Source organism: Petaurus breviceps, unplaced genomic scaffold (genome assembly GCF_028583685.1).
Source record: "Petaurus breviceps papuanus isolate PSGF00001 unplaced genomic scaffold, PetGlider_PUasm1.0 90849, whole genome shotgun sequence".
Lineage (NCBI taxonomy): Eukaryota > Metazoa > Chordata > Mammalia > Diprotodontia > Petauridae > Petaurus > Petaurus breviceps.
The window spans coordinates 23,761,190-23,769,275 of record NW_027187361.1 but is presented as its reverse complement, the minus strand read 5'-3'; the positions used below and the strand labels follow the sequence as shown (position 1 = coordinate 23,769,275).

Genomic DNA, 8,086 nt, shown 5'->3' with positions numbered 1-8,086 from the left:
AAAGAGGAAGCCACTTAGACTTCCATCCCCATCTTCCCACGCCCTCCTCACATGGCTCACACCCTTCACTTCACTATGCCTTCTATCCCCTTTTGTTGAATGCTGCCAATTATCCAAGCACTTGAAAGTACACAATCCACAGTTTGAGAACATGTAGCCAGCAACCACCCCCTGAGAGGGACCTGTCAGAGTGGACCCCAAAGTGTCCATGGGCCTTTTAACAAACTCTCAGTGAATCCAGAGCCTATCTAAAAGAGAGGGAGTTCAGAGATTCAAGAGATCACTTATCCAGAGTGAACTGCTGAGTCTTTGCTGGTGCTGCACATCTAAGGCCTAAAATGGTGGCTAGTCAGGCAGGAGTCTTCGAATCCCATTTCTGACACCAGAAATGTCGATCCAAAGTAAAGAGGACTTCCAGAGGATCAACAATAAGACTGTTGATTTAATCAAGGAAAAGGAATTGCAATTCTGGGCACCATGCCGTACTAAAGTGCTAGAGTACCCAGGAGGGGCAGAAGGGGCAGGGTTTAAAAATCTTCAACAGGGAGGGAATCTCATGGAAGGCTTGGCTTGGTGAATCTGTTACCTAAGTTGTTTTGTCTAACAACCAAAAGTCCATAGAGGAGGCTGGAGAGGCTTGGGAAGTAGTGACATATGGTCATAACAGCGGGCTCCAGGTGCAGCAACAGGGAGTTTCCATAGATATCACCAGACCGGCTCCAACTGGTTTGAATGTGTGCTAACCTTGGGGTCAGAATCAGGTAGCCCCAGCTAATGACTATATTCAACAGGGTCCAGAGAGAAAGCTAAATGACTTGACTGACATAACACAGCTAGTTACCAGCAGAGTCAAATGACCAGATCCCAAGACTCTAACTAACTCCCAGGCTAGTGTTCTTTCTGCCCCATTCTCAGCACAGTAGCCAAGATACAGTAAGTGCTCAATAAATGTTTATCGACTGATTGATTGATTCTCAATGTCAGTAGTACCCTACCTCCTTCCAGTGTTTACCTGTGATTGCACTAGCATAGATTATTTTATTAATAAATGCAATAGATGTCAGAGTACATCGGAAATGTTTTTTCTTTCTCTAGTTTCCCTTTGACACGAGGATAGTCTTGGTTTGTCCCTGTTTATTAATGATTATTTATTCATCATAGATTAAATTAGTTATAATTTAATTCATTAATATTTCTCAATAGTTGATTCTTATATTAGATTTTGAAATTGCACAAGGGAGACTATTATGTGGGTCATTTTGGCCTTCTGTAGCATTAGATTAATGTTACGCCCAGGAAGATGTTCAGCAGAGGCAGAGCAGCTTATAACCAAGTTTGACCATTTGGCATCTCAGTGTTATTCTTTGTTCTTGAGCATCTAAGCACCATGAAAGCCATAACATTAAAGTTCTGGTGTTATTACCCGTGATGAATAATGGACAATAATTATTAAATGAACAAATTGAGTTAGACTTTCTTTACTTCCCATGTTCCCCCAGGCCTATTCCTCAGCTACAGAGAAAACAATTCTCTGCTGCTACATTTCTCTTTGCTGAGAGCGAGTGTAAACTTGATGCAAGACAGAGAGAATCTGTCTTTGATTGGAGCCAGTGGTTCCATTTGTGGTTCTTGGCTGCAAGTGCTTCTGGCTTCTAGTACTACTGGGTATTTTCAAAAAGTACTCAGAGACAGGATGTATGACACAGTGAGAACTCCACTGTTCCATTTTCCCAGAAAATTCTTGGGAAGGTACACAGTCTTCTGTGCTATCTCAAAAAAAGGTCTAGGTTTGGTGGGGGTATATCAGCAGGCACCCTGGCACACCCAGGATGGCCTGCTAGCACAGGTTCTTTGATCTGCTTTTCTAAAGGAAAGATAACTTTAAAGGAGGTCAACAATCTTACTTTAATTCAGATAAGTACGAAATACGAGCAGAGAAATTAGCACAGAGATTCAAGAGACAGGGCTCCAACTGTCTGAACAAAGTAGTGCAACCACCTACGTACCCCATCAGACTAGGAGAGCACAAATGTGGGGGGGGGGAAGGGGGCTCTTAAAAATGGCTACTCAGAGTCCTGTCCTCCTCATAAGCCAGGAAAAAGCTCACCTCAGAATATATATACATATACATATATATATATATACATATATATACATACACACACACACACACACACACATATATATGTACTTTTGGCTAATAGACTCAGAGCCAGAAGGCATCACAACCCTTGTGACTCAGTGCCTAATTAGCTTAGTACCAAAAGGTGTGAAAGCCTTCCTGCAAGCAAGCCTCCCCATAGGCAAGCACCCCCTAGGCAAGTTCCTCCGGCAATGGGCTCTGTGTGAGGCCTAATCATGGACAGGGAAGATCTTATTCCATGAACATTACATGGGGCTGGATGTTGAGATCCATATCGTTCATGGTGGGCAAGATGTTTCTGTCCCAGGTATGCTCCTCCTGCCTGGCGCCTGACCTCCCATGTCCTATCTCTTTTCTGAAATGATTTTTACTGAAATCTTCCAGCCTCATAATCACTCAACCCACCCTCCCTGTGATATCCAAGAGGGCAAACCAATCAGGTATGCCTATGAGAATCTACCCTTCTGGAGAAAGCCGAGAGCTCCCACCCTTGTTGCTGAAGGTAGAGGAAGGGGCGCAGATAGAATATGGGCTTCATGGAATCCAGTCAGGACGAATGAAAAGAATCCTGAGGGTGGGCTCATTTCAGACCTTTATGAACTCATTTCCTCCTCCTCATCCTCATACTTGAAGCTTGGTTGTCTCTTCCACTGGTGAAAATGATAACTTGATTTGTAATGAAAAGAAGAACACTGGTTTTTATATAAGAGGAACTGGGTTCATATCTTTGTTCTTCCACTTAAATTGTATGACTTTGATCAGTCATTTAGCTTCCCTGGAGTCTTAATTTCCTTCTCTGTAAAATTAACAGAGTGGAGGTTGCGTTAGGTAATTTCAAAGATACCTTCCCAGCTCTAAACATATGATTCTGTGGTTGTGATGAAAGGGTTCTAGGAAACTTTTAAAATGCTACCAAAGTGGAAGGTTCAATTATTAACAACGTGAATGATTATTTTCATTAACTTCCTATAGAATCTAGAGCTGGAAGAGGACAGAAAAGGCTGACCATCAGTACCCTACTGATCCACCTGCCGCATTTATTGTAATGATACCATAGGTGAGAAAAGCGAGAAACTTGGGAAGATTTAAGTAACTTATCACACAGCTAGTAAGGAGATCTGAACCCAGGTCCTCAGTCTCCAAATTCAGGATCCTTTCCCATCAGGGATCCCCATATATCATGAAAGGCCCTTAAATGTCATCGTGTTCCCCTCACTGATGGAGATTGATGAGAAAAACTGGGGGCAGAGTATACATATATATTTAAAGCAATTGGGGTTAAGTAACTTGCCCAAGGTTACAGGGCCAGTTATTTTGTGTGGGTGTTAAGCATCTGAGGCCCGGTCCTCCCCACTCTTCACTCTTACTCACTGCACCACCTAGCTGCCCCAGGGCAAAGTATATTTTCAAAGCAGGGAAGATCTTCAAATTCTCATTACCATTACACAGAGGCCCCTCAGCTCTAGGTAAATGAGCTAGTCTATGAGATAAAGAGATTCAGATAAACTAGTCAATTGGGCTGCTCAGCCCTGGACAAGTGGGCTGAATGATAGAATAATGATGTGCCTAGATATGGGCAAAGCTCTGACCTACCACCCCCTTGTCTATGTGTCCTCAGCTAACTGAGCTTTCCGTCCCTGATTACCTCATCTCCTTGCCCATGGTACCTAGTCTTCTGTAAAATCCCTGGCTTTTCCTGGTTGAGCCGTTACCTGCCTCAAGGAGGAGCCTTCTTGGAATAAATGGAATTTATAAATAATTTTATAATGGAATTTATAATAATAACTTATAATGGAATTTATAAATAAATTTATTCCTTACCTGGAATAAATGCCTTTACTTGATACGGAGACAGCCTAAGAGAATTCTTTTGAGACAACATATCCATACCCTGCACCTCTACAGTTTGGTGACTAGCACCTCGTCAGAGATCACCACCCTTCTGTGCCTTCATGGCTGTCAGAAGACAGGCTTAATGAGTTTCTGTGGCCAAGGAAATTAATTGCCAGAATCGGGCCAGTCCTCTGGTAATTGGTCACTCTGAACTTGAGCAGTAAGATCATCCACTGGCCACAAATGGATATTATCTCTATCACAGGTACTATACTCGAAGCCTTTTCAACGAGGCATGTGACTGACCTGACCTTGTACTCCACTGGGAAGCATTTATTTTTTTAAATTAAATTTTATGTTTATTTTTAGTTTACATCATTCATTTCCACAAGATTTTGAGTTACAGATTTTCTCCCCGTCTTTCCCCTACCCACCTCCCCAGAACAGCATCCCACTGAATACCCCCTCCCCCAATCTGCTCTCTCCTATGTCCTCCTCCATTCCCCCTGCGACTCTCCAGTAGGGCACGGTGGATGTTTATGCCCCAGTGCCTGTATATCTTATTTCCCAGTTGCATGTAAAAAAAAAATAATATATATTTTTTAAACATTTGATTTTAAAACTTTGAAGTCCAGATTCTTTCCCTTCCTCCCTCATCACCCACCCTTACTGGGCAGATAAACAATTCAATATAGGTTGTACATGTGTGGCTAATGCAAAACATTTCCATAGTGGATATATTGTGAAAGACTGACTACATTTTCCTCCATCCTACCCCGCTCCCCACTTGTTCTATTCTCTACTTTGACCCTGTCCCTTTTCAAAAGTGGGCGCTTCCAACTTCCGTCCCCCACAATGTGTCCTCCCCTCCATCATCCCTCCTCTCATCCCCTTCCCCCCTACTCTCCTGTAGGGCGAGATACCCTATTTAGTACGTATGTCATTCCCTACTGGGAAGCATTTATATAATGCCTACTGTGTGCTAAGCACTTTACAAATATATAATGCCTACTGTGTGCTAAGCACTTTACAAATATTATCGCATTTGATCCTCACAACAATCCTGTGAGGTAAGTGCTGCTGTTATCCCCATTTTCCAGTTTTTTCCAGTTGAGAAAACTGAGGCAAAACAGAGGTTAAGTGATCTGCCCAAGGTAACACAGCTGTTAAGTATCTAAGGCAGGATTTGAACTCAGGTATTCCTGACTCCAGATACAGTGCTCTTATATGCTACACCACCCAGGTACTATTGGCAGAGCCCTGGAGACCCCCTACACCACGGTGAGGCGTCAGGGGAGGAATCTGGGCAAGGATCATTGTTACCATTATGTACATATGCTTGTCTGGAGCATATACAGGGGTCCCCAAGAGACAGATGGTGGAGAATCCCTTCCTTTACTGGTTTACTGACTCCTGTAACAGCAGTCAAATCCAGTGAAGCTAAGAATGAATTTTATGTTTTCAAATACGATAAAACTTTATTAAAAAAATTTAAGACCAGGGTACCCCAACACTTGCTGATGCATGGTACCCCAAATTGCCACTCCCTTGCCTCTATTAAAGATAAAAACTTTTGCTTAAAAATAAAAGTAAAAATCATTCTCAGTTCATGGCCCCACAAAAAGAGATTTGGTTGGCAGTCTGTAGTTTACCCATATCTGTGTAAAACAGTCAGAGGGAGGGGAACTGGACCTATGAACACAAGTTGGAAAAATGGATATGAAGTCCAGCATTAAGGAAACTCCTCCCGGTAGAACTCAACCTAGAACACTTGAGAGGTCTTCCCATCTCCAAGACAGTTCTGAATATTCTATGCCTCTGGGGACAGCTAGGCTCCTGAGTGCACTTAACTAGATTAAAATGTAATGGGGGGGGGGGGCGGAAAATAATTTAAAAAATAAATAAAAGCACAACACAACATCAATGATGTGAATTTGTGGTTTTCTACATCAATACATACCCAGTAGGGTTTCTATTTTAGATCAACACCACTGATTTACACCTCCTCTCAAGGAAGCTGGCAACACCCACACTGGAGGAAAAAATAAGAACATCCAAAAGAAAGCCAAAGTATCATTTTGCATGTACCTCTTTATCTTACTTTAATACTTTGATGAATCTATGATCCCAGTTTGCAGTGTTGTAGAAACTTCTTCTAATAATGCAGATCTCAATGGCTCCCCACGCTATTACATCACTTACATATGTCCTCCTATACATCAGTCCTGGAAGGGGGGTTAGGGTGCCTAATATGCTAGAGGCCTTAAGGCCTCAAATTATCTTGAGATTGCATGGTAACCAATGGACTGGCCATTGACTAATCCTTGATTTTGCTGTGTCCATCTTTGATTTCTGTTTGTAAATTTCTCTGAAGATATCTATCACACTATGTAACCTCTGCAATTATATAGCATGAAAAACATATATGGCTTATGTATTTTTAAAAATGAACCCACCTAAAACTGCTTAGAAAGAAAAATGATTATTTTTGAGTGATGTAGGCAATATCATGGAATCCAGACAACATGGAAGGAAGAGAAAGAGCTTCCAAAGGAAGCCTTACAGCATCTGAGAGAAGCCCAGAATGTTTTACCACGAGGAATAAATTCCTTCTGATGTAGCTTACGGAGGCTATTCATTTTGTTCTAGGCTGCAAAGTGGATAAAGTGCTGGAGTTGGAGTCAAGAAGTCCTGAGTTCAGATTTTTCCTCACACGCTTATTAAACTGGGCAAGTCACTTAACTTCCATATGGCTCAGTTTCCTCATCTGTAAAATGGGGGTAATAATAGTATGTATTCACAGGACTGTTGTGAGGATCAAATGAGATAGCAAATGTTAAAAGTGCATTACGCACCTTAAAACTCTACGTAAATGCTAGCAATTGTCATCATAGATCTATCTCATTACTGCTCTAGAACCCTGAAGACAGTGGCACAGGCCAGTCCCACTCTGGGGACCCTCTTCCTAGGGCAAGGAGGAGTGAGCAGAGTAGCCTAGAAGAAGTGCTGCCCACAGCAGAAGCCAGTATAAGACTTGAACCTTGGTGTTCCTGGTTCAGAAGTCAGGTCTCTAACCACTACATCTCTTCCTCATATAGGAGAAGTTACCAAGGAGCTTAGTCTTGAAAGCACAGAAAAAAGACAAAGCACTCAGGCACAAAGTCAGCAGGGTAACAAGGAAGGTATAGATTGAGACAGTGAGTGTTGATGCTGCGGTGAAATAAAATTATGTAAGATATAGAAATGGCAAGGTAATCAATCGTTAGCCTGCTGTATTCAAGATTTGTTTTTCAAATAAATAAAGTAATTAGCTAGAGGACATGATTTTTAAAGATACATAATAATTAAGTTAACATTTTTTACATTTAATTTTAATTTTATTTTTCTCAATCACATGTAAACAAAAATTTTGAACATTTTAAAAAACTTTTAAAATTTAAAAATTAAAAAAAATTCCTTCCCCTCCTTGCTCACCATAAGAAGGCAATTTAATGTAGATTATACATGTGCAGTCATGCAAAACATTTCCATGTTAGTCATGTTCAAATAAAATGCAGACCAAATAATAATAAAGTTTTAAAAGTATGCTTTGATCTGTATTCAGTTATTTCTCTGAAAGTGGATAGCGTTTTCATCATAAGTCCTTTGAAATTGTCTTGGATCATTGTATTGCTGAGAATATTTAAGTCATTCACAGATATTCAAAAAATATTGCTGTTCCTATGTACGCTGTTCTCCTGATTCTGCTCATTTCACTTTGCATCAGTTCATATAAGACTTGACAGATTTTTCTAAAAGCATCCTGCTCACCATTTCTTATAGTACAATAGTATTCCATCACACTCATATAATACAACTTGTTCAGACATTTCCCATTCAACAGGCATCCCTTCAATTTCCAATTATTTGCTGCCAAAAAAAGAAATGCTATAAATATTTTTGCACACATAGATCCTTTTCCTTTTTCTTTGATTAACTTGAGAAATAGACCTAATAGTAGCTTTGCTGGGTCAAAGAGTATGAACAGTTTTATAGACTACAGGACATGATTTCTTTCTTTCTTTCTTCCTTTCTTTCTTTCTTCCTTTCTTTCTTTCTTCCTTTCTTTCT

At 40.8% G+C, this 8,086-nt stretch overlaps 1 pseudogene; it reads right to left on the bottom strand.

The window, feature by feature from the left end:
* LOC138149807 (protein C-mannosyl-transferase DPY19L3-like) overlaps positions 1–8,086 on the bottom strand; it is a 33,638-nt pseudogene that overhangs the window by 2,271 nt on the left and 23,281 nt on the right.